The following is a 17,385-nucleotide window of genomic DNA, read 5'->3' on the forward strand; positions in this document are numbered from 1 at the left end:
ATTTGAGGCTTATTATTCTATAGGAAACAATATATGGGGCCCATTATTTGGTATGGAGCATTATATGGGTTCCATTATTTTGTATGGAGCATTATATTGGGCCCAATATTCTGTAAGGAGCATTATATGGGGCCCAATTATTCTGTATGGAGCATTATATGCAGCCCATTATTCTATATGGAGCATTATACGATACCCATTATACTATATGGAGCAATATGTGGGGTTCTTTATACTGTATGGAGTATTACACGGGGCCATTATTCTATATGGAGCATTATCTGAGGCCAATTATTCTATATGTGGCAATATATGGGGTTCTTTATTCTGTATGGAGCATTATATGGGGTCCATTATTCTGTATGGGGCAATATATGGGGTTCTTTATTCATTATGGAGCTTTATATGGGTTCTTTCTTTTGTATGGAGCATTACACAGGGCCAATAATTTAAAATGGAGCATTATATGAGGTTCATTATTCAGTATAGAGCAATATATGGGGTCCATTTTACTGTATGGGGCATTGCATTGGGCCCATTATTCGGTATGGAGCATTATATGGGTTCCATTATTCTCAACAGAGAATTATATTCGGCACATTATTCTGCATGGAGAATAATTTGGGGTCCATTATTCTGTATGGAGCATTCTATGTGGCCCATTATTCTGTATGGAGCATTATGTGGGGCCCATTATTCTATATGGAGCATTACATGAGCCCCATTATTCAGTATGGAGCAATATATGGAGTACTTTATTCTGCATAGAGCATTATAAGTGGCACATTATTCTTTAAGGAGCATTATATGAGGCCCATTATTCTGTATGGAGCAATATATCGGATTCTTTATTTTGTATGGAGCATTATATTGAGTCCATTATTCTGTATCGGGCAATAAAGCGGGTTCTTTATTCTTTATGGAGCATTATATGGGTTCTTTATTCTGGATGAAGCATAATAAGGGGCCAATTATTCTATATGGAGCATTATATGAGGCCCATTATTCTATATGGAGCAATATATGGGGTTCTTTATTCTGTATGGAGCAATATATGGGGTCCATTATTCTGTATGGAGCATTATATGAGGTCCATTTGTCAGTATTGAGCAATATATGTGGTCCATTGTACTGTATGGGGCATTATATGGGGTCACTTTTCAGTATGGAGCATCATATGGGTACCATTTTTCTGTATGGAGCATTATATGGGGCCCATTATTCTATAAGGAGCATTATATGAGCCACATTATTCTGCATGGAGCAATATATGGGATCGATTGTACTTTACGGGGCATTATATGGGTACCATTATTCTGTATGGAGCATTTTATTGGGCCCATTATTCAGTTTGGAGCATTATATGGGGACCATTATTCTATATGGATCTCTAAATGAGTCCCATTATTCTCTATGGAACAATAAATGGGGTTCTTTATTCAGTATGGAGAATTATACGGGGCAAATTATTCTGTATGGAGCATTACATGAGGCCCATTATTCTGCATAAAGCAAGATATGGGTTCTATTATTCTGTATGGTGCATTATATGGGGCCCATTATTCGGCATGGAGCATTAAATAGGTTCTATTATTCTCTATGGAGCCTTATATTGTGCCCATTATTCTGTGTGAAGCATTATATGGGTCCAGTATTGTGTTTGGAGCATTATATGGAGTTCATTATTCTACATGGAGCATTATATGAGGCCCATTATTCTGTATGGGGCAATATATGGGGTTCTTTATTCTGTATGGAGCATTATATGGGGTCTATTGTACTGTATGGGGCATTATGTGGCCCATTATTCGGCACGGAGCATTAAATGGGTTCCATTATTCTGTAGGAGGAATTATATGGGGCCTATTATTCTGTATGGAGCACTATATGGGGCCCATTATTCTACATGGAGCATTATATTAAGTCCATTATTCTGTATGGAGAAATATATGGGGTCCATTGTATTTTACGGGGCATTATATGGGGCCCACTATTTTGTATGGAGCATTATATGGGGTCCAATCATCTGTGGGGAACATGATATTGGGCCCATTATTCCATATGGAGCAGTATATGGGGTCCATTATTCTATATGGAGCATTACATCAGCCCCATTATTCTGTATGGAGCAATATATTGGGTTCTTTATTCTGTATGGAGCATTATTTGAGGCCCATTATTCTGTATGGAGCATTATATGGAGTACATTGTACTCTATAAGGCATTATATGGGGCACATTATTCAGTATGGAGTACTAAATGGATTCCATTATTCTGTAGCAGCATTATATGGGGCCCAGTAATCAGTGTAGAGCATTATATGGGGTCCATTATTCTGTATGGAGCATTATATGGGCCCATTATTCAGTATGGAGCATTAAATGGGTTCCATTATTCTGTTTGGAGCTTTATATTGGGACCATTATTCTTTATGAAGCATTAAATGGGTCCATTATTCTGTTTGAAGCATTATAAGGGGCTCATTATTCTATATATAGCATTATATGAGGCCCATTATTCTGTATGGAGCAATATATGGGGTCCATCGTACTTTAAGGGCTTTATATGGCGCCTATTATTCGGCATGGAGCATTATATGGGTTCCATTTTTCTGTATGGAACATTATATTGGGCCCATTATGCTGTATAGAGCAATGTATGTTTTTTTTTTCTGCCTGGAGTATTATACGGGGCCTATTATTCTATATGGAGCATTATATGAGGCCCAATATTCTATATGGAACAATATATGGAGTTCTTCATTCTGTATGAAGCATTATACAGGTCCCATTAATCTATATGAAGCATTATACGAGGCCCATTAATCTGTATGGAGCATTATGTGGGTCCAATTATTCTGTTTGGAGCATTATATTGGTTCCATTATTCTGTATTGAGCATTATATTGGGCCCAATATTCTGTATGCAGCATTATGTGGGTCCATTATTCTGTTGGAGCATTATATGAGGCCGATTATTGTGTATGGGTCAATATATGTGTTTCTTTATTCTGTATGGAGCATTATATGGGGTCCATTGTACTGTATGGGGCATTATATGGGGCCCATTGTTTGGGATTTAGCACAAAATGGGTTCCATTATTCTGTATGGAGCTTTATATTGGGCCCATTATTCTGTATGAAAAATTATATGAGGCCCATTATTCTGTTTGGAGCAATACATGGGGTCTATTCTACTTTACTGGGCATTATATGGGGACCATTATTCGGTTTGGAGCATTATATGGGTTCCATTATTCTGTATGGAACATTATATTTTGTCCATTATGCTGCATGGAGCAATATATGGGGTTCTTTATTCTGTTTGGAGTATTATACCTGGCCCATTATTCTATATGCAGCATTATCTGAGGCTCACTATTCTGTATGGGGCAATATATGGTTTTCTGTATTCCGTATGGAGCATTATATGGAGTCTATTATTCTGTATGGGGCAATATATGGCGTTCTTTATTCTTTATGGAGCACTATATGGGTTCTTTATTCTATATGGAACATTATATGGAGCCAATTATTCTGTATGGATCATTAAATGAGGACCATTATTCTCTATGGGGCAATATATATGGGGTTCTTTATTTTGTATTTAGCATGATATGGGGTCCATTATTCAGTAAAGAGCAATCTATGGGGCCCATTGTACTGTATGAGGCATTATATGGTACCCATTATTCGGTATGGAGCATTATATGGGTTCCATTATTCTGTATGGAACATTATATTAGTCCCACTATTCTGCATGAAGCATTATATGGGTCCATTATTCTGTTTGGAGCATTATATGGGGTACTTTATTCTATATGGAGCATAATATGAGGCCCATTATTCTGTATGGGGCAATATATGGGGCCCATTATTTGGCATGTAGCATTAAATGGGTTCAATTTTTCTGTATGGAGCATTATTTTGGGTCATTATTCTGTATGAAGCATTATATGAGGCCCATTATTCTGTATGGAGCAATATATGGGGTCCATTGTACTTTACGAGGTATTATGGGGCCCATTTTTCGGTATGGAGCAACATATGGGTTCCATTATTCTGTATGAAACATTATATTTTGCCCATTATGGTGCATGGAGCAATATATGGGGTTCTTTATTCTGTTTGGAGTATTATACGCGGCCCGTTATTCTATATGGAGCATTATCTGAGGCCCATTATTTTATATGGAGCATTATATGGTACCCATTATTCGGTATGGAGCATTATATGGGTTCCATTATTCTGTTTGGAACATTATATTAGGCCCACTATTCTGTATGAAGCATTATATGGGTCCATTATTCTGTTTGGAGCATTATATGGGGTACTTTATTCTATATGGAGCATAATATGAGGCCCATTAGTCGTATGGGGCAATATATGGGGTACATTATTTTGTATGGAGCATTATATGGGTCCATTGTACTGTTTGGGGCATTATATGGGGCCCATTATTTGGCATGTAGCATTAAATGGGTTCAATTATTGTATATGGAGCTTTATATTGGGATCATTATTCTGTATGAAGCATTATATGAGGCCCATTATTCTGTATGAGGCAATATATGGGGTCCATTGTACTTTACGGGGTATTATGGGGCACATTTTTCGGGATGGAGCAATATATGGGTTCCATTATTCAGTATGAAACATTATATTTTGCCCATTATGGTGCATGGAGCAATATATGGGGTTCTTTATTCTGTTTGGAGTATTATACGCGGCACATTATTCTATATGGAGCATTATATGGTACCCATTATTCGGTATGGAGCATTATATGGGTTCCATTATTCTGTATGGAACATTATATTTGGCCCACTATTCTGCATGAAGCATTATATGGGTCCATTATTCTGTTTGGAGCATTATATGGGGTACTTTATTCTATATGGAGCATAATATGAGGCCCATTATTCTGTATGGGGCAATATATTGTGTATATTATTCTGTATGGAGCATTATATGGGTCCATTGTACTGTATGGGGCATTATATGGGGCCCATTATTTGGCATGTAGCATTAAATGGGTTCAATTATTCTGTGTGGAGCTTTATATTGGGTCATTATTCTGTATGAAGCATTATATGAGGCCCATTATTCTGTATGGAGCAATATATGGGGTGCATTGTACTTTACGGGGTATTATGGGGCCCATTTTTCGGTATGGAGCAATATATGGGTTCCATTATTCTGTATGAAACATTATATTTTGCCCATTATGTTGCATGGAGCAATATATGGGGTTCTTTATTCTGTTTGGAGTATTATACGCGGCCCCTTATTCTATATGGAGCATTATCTGAGGCCCATTATTCTATACAAGGCAATATATGGTGTTCTGTATTCTGCATGGAGTATTATATGGGGCCCATTATACTGTATGGAGCATTAAATGAGGCCCATTATTCTATATGGGGCAATATATATGGGGTTCTTTATTTTGTATTTAGCATGATATGGGGTCCATTATTCAGTAAGGAGCAATATATGGGGCCCATTGTACTGTGTGAGGCATTGTATGGTACCCATTATTCGGTTTGAAGCATTATATGGGTACAATTTTTCCATATGAAGCATTATATTGGGCTCATTATTCCGAATGAAGCATTATATGGGTCCCATTATTCTGTATGAAGCATTATATGGGAACTAGTATTCTATATGGAGCATTATATAAGGCAAATTATTCTGTATGAAGCAATATTTGGGGTTCTTTATTCTGTTTGGAGTATTATATGAGGCCCATTATTCTATATGGAGCAATGTATGGGATTCATTATTCTATAAGTAGCAATATATGGGATTCTTTATTCTGTATGTAGTATTATACGGGCCCATTATTTTACATGAAGCATTATATGACGAACATTATTCCATATGGGGCTATAAATGGGGATCTTTATTCTCTATGGAGCATTATACGGGGCCCATTATTCTATATGGAGCATTATATGAGGCACATTATTCTGTATGGGGCAATATATGGGGTTCTTTATTCTGTATGGAGCATTATATGGGAACCATTGTACTGTATGGGGCATTATATGGGGCCTATTATTCTGAATGTGGCAATATATTGGGTTCTTTAGTCTGTGTAGAGCATTGTATGGGTTGTTATTCTGTATGGAGCATTATATGGGGCCCGTTAATCTAAATGGAACATTATATGGGGACCATTGTTCTGTATGGGGCAATATATGGGGTTCTTTATTCTGTATGGAGCATTATATGGGGTCCATTGTACTGTATGGGGCATTATATGGGGCCCAATATTCGGAATGGAGCATTAAATGGGTTCAATAATTCTGTATAGAGCATTATAGGGGGTTCTTTATTCTGTATGGAGCGTTATACGGGGACTATTATTCTATATGGTGCATTATATGAAGCCCATTATAATGTATGGAGCAATATGTTGGGTCCATTGTACTTTAAGGGGCATTATATAGGGCCCATTATTTGGGATGGAGCATTATATGGGTTCCATTTTTCTGTATGGAAAATTATTTTGGGCCCTCTATTCTGTATGGAGCATTATATGGGGTCCATTATTCAGTATGGAGCAATATATGGGGTTCATTGTACTGTATGGGGCATTATATGGGACAAATTAATCAGTATGGAGCATTATATGGGTTCCATTTTTCTGTATGGATCGTTATATTGGGCTCATTATTCCATATGAAGCATTATATGGATCCCATTATTCTGTTTAAAGCATTATGTTGTGCACATTATTCTATGTGGAGCATTATATTGGGTTCTTTATTCTGTTTGGAGTATTATATGAGGCCCATTATTCTATATGGAGCAATATATGGGATTCATTATTCTATAAGTAGCAATATATGGGGTTCTTTATTGTGTATGGAGTATTATACGGCGCCCATTATTCCACATGAAGCATTTTATGAGGAAGATTATTCCATATGGGGCTATAAATGGGGTTCTTTATTCTGTATGGCGCATTATACGGGGCCAATTATTCTATATGGAGCATTATATGAGGCACATTATTCTGTATGGGGTAATATATGGGGTTCTTTATTCTGTTTGAAGCATTATATGGTTTCCATTGTACTGGATGCGGCATTATATGGGGCACATTATTCTGAATGGGGCAATATATGGGGTTCTTTATTCTGTGTAAAGCATTGTATGAGTTCTTTATTCTGTATGGAGCATTATATGGGTCCAATTATTCTAAATGGAGCATTATATGGGGCCTATTATTCTGTATGGGGTTCTTTATTGTGTATGGAGCATTATATGGTATCCATTGTACTGTATGGGGCATTATATGGGGCCCATTATTCTGAATAGGGCAATATATAGGGTTCTTTATTCTGTGTAGAACGTTTTATGGGTTCTTTATTCTGTATGGAGCATTATATGGGGCCCATTATTCTAAATGGAGCATTATATGGGTCCAATTATTCTGTATGGGGCAATATATGGGGTTCTTTATTCTGTATAGAGCAGGGGTCTCAAACTCGGCTGGGTATATGGGCCACACATGGAAAAAATTTGAATTAGGGGGGCCACATTCTTTGTTCAATGTGACATTTTTAGTGATACCATTTTTTTTTGTATACACCTTTTGAACATTTTTTCCGTGTTTATTTTTTTATAGCTTGGGTCGTTATGGATGTGGTGATAATAAACGTGCACTTTTTTGTGTTTACTTTAGTTTACATATAAAACAGCATTTTTAGTGCCCAATATTTTTTCATGCTTTATTTTTATTTTTTTGATTTTTACAATTTTGTTTCCCCCAATTGGCCACATTCAGTAATATTATCTTACAATTAGCATCATATAGTAATAATGGCAAACATCTTGTAGTAATGTTCCCCATCCAAGTCCCCATCTTGTACTAATGTGCCCCATCCAGGTCCCCATCCTGTGGCTATGTGCCTCATCCAGGTCCCCATCTTGTGGCTATGTGCCCCATCCAGGTCTCCATCTTGTGGCTATGTGCCCCATCCAGGTCTCCATCTTGTGGCTATGTACCCCATCCAGGTCCCCATCCTGTGGCTATTTGCCCCATCCAGATCCCCATCTTGTGGCTATGTGCACCATCCAGGTCCCCATTCTGTGGCAATGTTCCCGATCCAGGTCCCCATCTTGTGGCTATGTGCCCCATCCAGGTCCCCATCTTGTGGCAATGTTCCCCATCCTGGCCCCCATCTTGTACTAATGTGCCTCATCCAGGTCCCCATCTTGTGGCTATGTGCCCCATCCAGGTACCTATCTTGTGGCCATGTGCCCCATCCAGGTCCCCATCTTGTGGCTATGTGCCCCATCCAGGTCCCCATCTTGTGGCTATGTGCCCCATCCAGGTCCCCATCTTCTGGCTATGTGCCCCATCCTGGTCCCCATCTTGTGGCTATGTAGCCCATCCAGGTCCCCATCCTGTGGTTATGTGCCCCATCCAGGTCCCCATCTTGTGGCTATGTGACCCATCCAGGTCCCCATCTTGTGGCTATGTGACCCATCCAGGTCCCCATCTTGTGGCTATGTAGCCCATCCAGGTCCCCATCCTGTGGCTATGTGCCCCATCCAGGTCCCCATCTTGTGGCTATGTGCCCCATCCAGATCCCCATCTTGTGGCTCTGTGCCCCATCCAGGTCCCCATCTTGTGGCTATGTGCCCCATCCAGGTCCCCATCTTGTGGCTATGTGCCCCATCCAGGTACCCATCTTGTGGCTATGTGCCCCATCCAGGTCCCCATCTTGTGGCTATGTGCCCCATCCAGGTCCCCATCTTGTGGCTATGTGCCCCATCCAGGTCACCATCTTGTGGCTATGTGCCCCCTGTTCTTCACACACATAAAATAGAAAAAAAAAGATTATTCTCACCTGTCCTCCGTTCCCTCGGCGTCCTTCCTGCAGATGTGGCCCGCAGGCACCACAGAGTCAGACCCCTTGACGATCCCGACCTGGTCCAGGAGGAGCCGCCGACAGCAGCGCTGCATTGCCGCACAGAGACTGTCTCCCAGCACTGCATTTCCAATGCCAGCCGCCGGCCAATCAGAGGCCAGCAGCTGATATCTGCGTATGGCAATGAAGTCATACTCGCTGCGCCGACACGCAGATATCAGCTGCTGGCCTCTGATTGGCCAGCGGCTGGCATTGGAAATGCAGTGCTGGGAAACAGTCTCTGTGCGGCAATGCAGCGCTGCTGTCGGCGGCTCCTCCTGGACTTGGTCGGGATCATCAAGGGGTCTGTGCCTGCGGGCCGCATAAAGTAACCTCAGGGCCGCGGGCCGCATGTTTGAGACCCCTGGTATAGAGCATTATACGGGGCCCATTATTATGTATGGAGCAATATATGGGGTTCTTTATTCTGTATGAAGCGTTACACCGGGCCTATTATTCTATATAGTGCATTATATGTAGCCCAGCTCTGTATGGAGCAATATGTTGGGTCCATTGTACTTTAAGGGGCATTATACGGGGCCCATTATTCGGTATGGAGCATTATATGGGTACCATTTTTCTGTATGAAGCATTATTTTGGGCCAATTATTCTGTATGGAGCATTATATGGGTTCCAATATTCTGTGTGGAGCATTATATTGGGCTCATTATGCTGTATGGAACATTATATGGGGACCATTATTCTATACGGAGCATTACATGAGCCCCATTATTCTTTATGGAGCAATATATGGGGTTATTTATTCTGAATGTATCATTATACGAGTCCCATTATTCTGTATGGAGCATTATATGAGGCCCATTATTCTGTGTGGATCAATATGTGGGGACCATTTTTCTGTATGGAGCATTATATGGGGTCCATTGTACTGTATGAGGCATTATATGGGGCCCATTATTCGGTATGGAGCATTAAATGAATTCCATTATTCTGTATGGAGCTTTATATTGGGCCCACTTTATGAAGCATTATATAGGTCCATTATTCTCTTTGGAGCATTATATATGGCAGATTATTCTTTATGGAGCATTATATGGGTCCACTATTCTTTATGGAGCATTATATGTGGTCCATTGTACTGTAAAGGGCATAATATTGGGCCCATAATTCGGCATGGAGCATTAAATTTGTTTTATTATTCTGTATGGAGCATTGCACGGGGCCGAATATTCTATATGGAGCATTATATGAAGCCCATTATTCTGTATGCGGCAATATATGGGGTTCTTTATTCTGTATCGAGCATTATATGGGTTCCATTATTCTGAATGGGGCAATTTATGGGGTTCTTTATTCTGGGTAGAGCATTGTATGGGATCTTTATTCTGTATGGAGCATTATATGGGGCCCATTATTCTAAATGGAGCATTATATGAGGCCCATTATACTGTATGAAGCAATATATGGGGTCCATTGTATTTTACGGGGCATTATATGGGGCCCATTATTCGGAATGGAGCTTTATATGAGTTCCATTATTCTGTATGGAAGATTATATTGGGCCCATTATTCTATATGGAACATTACATGAGGTCCATTATTCTGTATGGAGCAATATATGGGGTTCTTTATTCTTTATGAAGCATTATACAAGGGCCCATTATTCTATATGGACCATTATATGAGGCCTATTATTCTGTATGGGGCAATTTATGGGGTTCTTTATTCTGTATGCAGCATAATATGGGGTCCATTACTCTGTATGGTGCATTATATGAGGTTCATTATTCAGTATGGAGCAATATATGGGGTACTTTAAATTGCATGGAATATTATACATGGCCGATTATTCTATATGCAGCATTATATGAGGCCTATTATTCTTTATGGAGCAATATATCTGTTTTTTTGTTCTATATGGAGCATTATACAGGGCCCATTATTCTACATAGAGCAGTATATGAGGCACATTAATCTGTATGAAGCATTATATGGGGTCCATTGTACTTTGCGGGTCATTATATGGTGCCCATTATTCGGTATGGAGCATTATATGGTCCCATTATTCTGTTTGGAGCATTATATGGGGCCCATTATACTATATGGAGCACTATACGGTGCCCATTATTCTATATAGAGCATTATTTGAGGTCTATTATTCAATATGGAGCAATATATGGTGTCCATTATACTATATTTGGCATTATAATGAGCCCATTATTCGGTGTGGAGTATTATATGGGTTCCATTTTTCTGTATGGAACATTATATTGGGCCTATTATTCTGTATGGAGCAATATAGGGGGTTCTTTATTCTGTTTAGAGTATTATACGGGGCCCATTATTCTATATGGAGCATTATATGAGGCCCATTATTCTATATGGAGCAATATATGGCGCTCTCTATTCTGCATGGAGCATTATACGGGGCCAACTATTCTATATGGAGCATTATATGAGCCACATTATTCTGTATGGAACAATATATGGGATGTATTGTACTTCACGGGGCATTATATGGGGCCCAATATTCGGTATGTAGCATTATATGGGTTCCTTTATTCTGTATGGAGCATTTTATTGGGCCCATTATTCTGTATGGAGCATTATATGGGGCCCATTATTCTATATGGAGCTTTATATTGGGCCTATTATTCTGTATGAAGCAATATATAGTGCCCATTATTCGGTATGGAGCATTATATGAGTTCCATTTTTCTGTGTGGAATATTACATTGGGCCCATTATGCTGTAAGGAGCAATATATGTTTTTTTTTATTCTGTTTGGAGTATTATATGGGGCCTATTATTCTATATGGAGCATTATTTGAGGCCCATTATTCTATATTAATCATTATACGAGGCCCATTATTCTGTATGGAGCATTATATGGGTCCATTATTCTGTTTGGAGCACTATACGGTGCCCATTATTTTATATAGAGCATTATTTAAGGTCCATTATTCAATATGGAGCAATATATGGTGTCCATTATACTATATTTGGCATTATATTGAGCCCATTATTCGGTGTGGAGTATTATATGGGTTCCATTTTTCTGTATGGAACATTATGCTGGGCCTATTATTCTGTATGGAACAATATAGGGGGTTCTTTATTCTGTTTGGAGTATTATACGGGGCCCATTATTCTATATGGAGCATTATATGAGGCCCATTATTCTATATGGAGCAATATATGGTGCTTTCTATTCTGCATGGAGCATTATACGGGGCCAACTATTCTACATGGAGCATTATATGAGCCACATTATTCTGTATGGAACAATATATGGGATTTATTGTAGTTCACGGGGCATTATATGGGGCCCATTATTCGGTATGTAGCATTATATGGGTTTCTTTATTCTGTATGGAGCATTTTATTGGGCCCATTATTCTGTATGGAGCATTATATGGGGCCCATTATTCTGTATGGAGCTTTATATTGGGCCTATTACTCTGTATGAAGCATTATATAGTGCACATTATTCGGTATGGAGCATTTTATGAGTTCATTTTTCTGTGTGGAATATTACATTGGGCCCATTATGCTGTAAGGAGCAATATATGGGTTTTTTTTATTCTGTTTGGAGTATTATAGGGGGCCTATTATTCTATATGGAGCATTATATGAGGCCCATTGTTCTATATTAATCATTATACGAGGCCCATTATTCTGTATGGAGCATTATATGGGTCCAATTATTCTGTTTGGAGTATTAAATGGTTTCCATTATTCTGTATGCAGCTTTATATTGGGCCCATTATTCTATATGAAGTATTATATGGGTCCATTATTCTGTTTGGAGCATTATATTGGGTTCTTTAATCTGTATGGAGCTTTTTATGAGGCCGATTATTTTGTATGGGTCAATATATGGGGTTCTTTATTCTGTATGGAGCATTATATGGGGTCCATTATTTGGCATTTAAAATTAAATGGGTACCATTATTCTGTATGGAGCTTTATATTGGGCCCATTATTATGTTTGAAGCATTATATGAGGTCATTATTCTATATGGAGCAATATATGGGGTCTATTTTACTTTACTGGGCATTATATGGGGACCAATATTCGGTTTGGAGCATTATATGGGTTGCATTATTCTGCATGGAACATTATATTTTGCCCATTATGCTGCATGAATTAATATATGGGGTTCTTTATTCTGTTTGGAGTATTATACGGGGCCTATTATTCTATATGGAGCATTATCTGAGGCCCATTATTCTGTATGGGGCAATATATGGTGTTCTGTATTCTGTATGGAGCATTATATGGGGTCTATTATTCTGTATGGAGCAATATATGTGGTTCTTTTTTCTTTATGGAGCACTATACGGGGCCCATTATTCTGTATATAGCATTAAATGAGGACCATTATTCTGTTTGTGGCAATATATATGGGGTTCTTTATTTTGTATTTAGCATTATATGGGGTCCATTATTCTGTATGGAGCATTATTTGAGGTCCATTATTCAGTATGGAGCAATATATGGGGTCCATTGTACTGTATGGGGTATTATATGGTACCCATTGTCATGAAAACAACACCCACTCTTGGGTCAGACCTTGCAGCTCTCTGGCGCCCCCTTATCCTGCTGGTCAAACACGGTATTGACAGAGGATAAGCACGGGTGCCGCTGCTCTCATTTATGTCGACTATTGCGGCACGTGATGTGACAGGACGTATATATACCACCAGTTCCTTCCAGGAACGTATATATACCTCCGACCAGCCACCCTCAAACCACAATATCACATAAATACTGGTATACTGCCACCACCGATCGCTTAACAGGTGGATCGGGTACCTGGTAGGTAACGTGAATTAGCGGGTGAGGAACGTGTTTGCTCGACATAGGACAAGAAGAAAGAAACTGGTAAATAATTAATGATTTACTCCCAAAAGGTGGGCAGTGTTTACAAAAGATATGCAAGATATTATAAAGGAGACAATTTACATGTATGCATAAACAGTTATTAAAATAAAAGGGATAAGTAATAGCAAAACCTGCTTCACAAGGTGATGGTCTCAGATTCTGTGGGAGGGACGGCTCCCCGGAAATTAGAGGTGATTCTTCTTACGCCGCGTGAAGTGCGTGCGTTCGACGTCCCTGAGAAGAATGACCTGAAAATGGCCGATTTGCTTTTTAGTAAGCAGCCAAAACTCTGGGGAACACCCCTTATTTACCTTACAAGGGGGGCTCGGCTTTGCGAGCCCACCCAGCTGCAGAAGACCTAACAGATCCTTCAGATTCCATATCTTGGTGTGGGGGGGTCCCACATCCAAGAGGGAGACATCATCTTGACCGTCACCAATATTCATGAAGATAGATATTAAATATGAAACCTCTATGACGCTCAGAAGCTCAGAATCCATTATCTCAGTTCCCGGTCATTCCTCAGTTATGCAAGTTATACTATTGTAATGGGAAAAAGGTAAGCATTCAAAAAACGTGGTTCCGATGTTTCTGTCAGACCTGTGCGTGATTAAAATTGGCATAAAACGTTTGTACAATTAAACAATGGGATTTTTTGGAGGGATTTTCCGGTTTGTACTAGCGCTTGCCCTGGACTGAGGTTTTATGGCGGGTCATAAAAATTCCTGGTTTGGGGAAAAGCAAAAGTGAGTTCTGTGTCTTCACTTACAAACAGATAGGGGGTGGGGTTTTTTTTTTCCTTTTTTAAAACATCTCTCATTTTTAAAAACTCGGGCAAAAATACCTTTTGCCTGACACCTCCCCCTTTTTGACTGCGCTATGGAGGTAGGACCTTCTGGTACTCCTCCAAGCGTATGTCTGGAGGCTCCCCTCGCCGGGACAACCCATCGGCATTGCCATGCTCGCTGCCCTTGCGGTGTTGAACAGTAAAGTCGTACTGCTGGAGGGTGAGGCTCCAGCGTAACAACCTTCCGTTGGCACCTGACATGGTGTGCAGCCAACTCAGGGGGTTGTGGTCAGTCACGACAGTGAAGGGGCGCCCGTACAAGTAAGGCTGTAAGCGGTTGAGGGCCCATACAATGGCCAGGCACTCCTTCTCTATGGTGGAATAGGCCACTTCCCTCGGCAGCAGTTTCCGGCTTAGGTACAACACGGGGTGTTCTTGGTTCCCCGAGTCGACCTGGCTGAGTACAGCACCGAGGCCAAATTCACTGGCGTCGGTCTGTACTAAGAGTGGCCGTGTGCCGTCGACCGCCTTTAGTACAGGAGAGCTGCTCAGGGCAGTCTTCAAAGCCCTAAAGGCCACCTCGCATTCATCCGTCCATTTGACGGAATGGGGTAGGCTCTTCCTGGTGAGGTCTGTCAAGGGCTTCGCAAGGCTACTATAGTCCTGCACAAAGCGTCTATAGTACCCTGCGGTGCCCAAGAAGGACTGCACCTGCTTCTTGGTCCTGGGGGTGGGCCAGGACACGATAGCGTCCACCTTCCCAGGCTCTGGCTTCAGAGTACCCCCACCTACCCGGTGCCCCAGGTAGTGGACCTCGTTCATGCCCATCTGGCACTTTCCCGGCTTGATGGTCAAGCCCGCCTGGTGAATGCGCCCGAGCACCTGCTGCAGATGCTCGAGGTGATCCTCCCAGGTGGGACTGAAGATGGCAATGTCATCCAGGTACGCTACTGCGTACCTCTCCAGTCCCTGGAGCAGGTGGTTGACCATTCGCTGGAACGTGGCAGGGGCATTTTTCATGCCGAAGGGCATGACCGTGGATTCATACAATCCGAAGGGGGTGATAAAGGCGGACTTCTCCTGAGCCCCGGGGCTCAAGGGAATCTGCCAATATCCCCGACTCAAATCCATAATGGAGAGATAGCTCGCGCTGGCTAACCGCTCCAGCAGCTCCTCAATGCGTGGCATTGGTTGTGCGTCAGAGGCGGTGATAGCGTTGAGCCCCCTGTAGTCCACACAGAACCGGGTGGTCCGGTCCTTCTTAGGCACCAGGACTACAGGTGAGGCCCACGCGCTCTTGGACCGCTTAATCACCCCCAACTGCAGCATCTCCTCGACCTCCTGGCGCATGACATGCTGCACCTCGTCGGAGATTCGATAGGCTGTCCGCCGGAGTGGGGCATGATTCCCGGTGTCCACTTCATGGACCGCCACTTCAGTCCTGCCAGGCAGGTTGGTGAACACTGCTTGGAAGGGTTTCAGCACTGCTTGCATCTGAGACCTCTGGTCTGCGGATAGCAAGTCGCTTAGCCCTACATCCTCTAGTGACCCGCTGGCCTTCGCTTGGGCGAGCATGTCCAAGAGGGGGTCATCCTCCCCATCCTCGGGCAGGTTGCAGACCGGTAGGACGCAGGTTCCACGTTCTTGATGAGCCTTCATCATATTAACGTGAAACGCCTTCCGCCTACCCCGCTCGTGGTCAAGTGTGATCACGTAGGTGACCGGGTTGAGCTGTTGGTGAATGACGTACGGGCCTTCCCAGGCCGCCTGAAGCTTGTCCTTTGGTACGGGGACCAGCACCCACACCTTCTGACCCACCTGGTAGGTCCGTTCTCGGGCGTTCTGGTCGTACCAATGCTTCTGGTCAGCCTGGGCTTGCGCCATGTTGTCATGCACCAACTGCGTCAAGGTCTGCATCTTGTCACGGAAGCGCATGACATACTCCACGATGGACACTCCTGGGGAGCTCGGCTCTTCTTCCCAGAATTCCCTTATCAACCCAAGGGGTCCTCGGACACGCCTGCCATACAGGAGCTCAAAGGGGGAGAACCCCGTCGAGGCCTGTGGAACCTCTCTGTAAGCAAATAGCAGGTGTGGGAGGTAACGCTCCCAGTCGCGACCCTGGGTCTCAACCAGCATTTTTAACATCTGTTTGAGGGTACCGTTGAATCGCTCACACAAACCATTGGTCTGTGGGTGATACGCACTCGATACCAGATGCTGCACCTGCATTTTCTTACATAGGGCCTCCATTAAGCGTGACATGAACTGAGTCCCCTGGTCGGTAAGCATCTCCCTGGGAAATCCTACTCGCGAAAAGATGGCCAAGAGGGCGTCCGCCACCTTATCCGCCCTAATTGAGGACAGGGCTACTGCCTCCGGATACCGGGTAGCATAGTCTACCACGGTAAGGATGAATCGTTTTCCAGAGCTGCTGGGTATGGCCAGTGGTCCCACAATGTCCACAGCAATCCTCTGGAAAGGCTCCTCTATCACTAGCAAAGAGATCAGGGGGGCTTTGGGGGCCGGCCCTGACTTTCCCACTCTTTGACACGTGGTACAGGAGCGACAGTAGTTCACCACATCTGTCCTCATTTTGGGCCAATAAAAGTGATGAGACAGCCGGGCCTTGGTTTTGCTAACCCCCAAGTGTCCAGCGAGTGGAATTTCATGGGCGATCCGCAACAACTCGTCCCTGAATTGGTAGGGGACGACCAGCTGTCTTTCCCTCAGCCACTCCTGTTGGGGTGTACAGGGAACTGTCTCCCGGTACAACCTCCCTTGGTCCCAGAATACCCTCTCCTTATCCGACTCGGAGG

Source organism: Phyllobates terribilis, unplaced genomic scaffold (genome assembly GCF_046119375.1).
Source record: "Phyllobates terribilis strain yellow unplaced genomic scaffold, ASM4611937v1 Scaffold_3__8_contigs__length_932513732, whole genome shotgun sequence".
Taxonomy (NCBI): Eukaryota; Metazoa; Chordata; class Amphibia; order Anura; family Dendrobatidae; genus Phyllobates; species Phyllobates terribilis.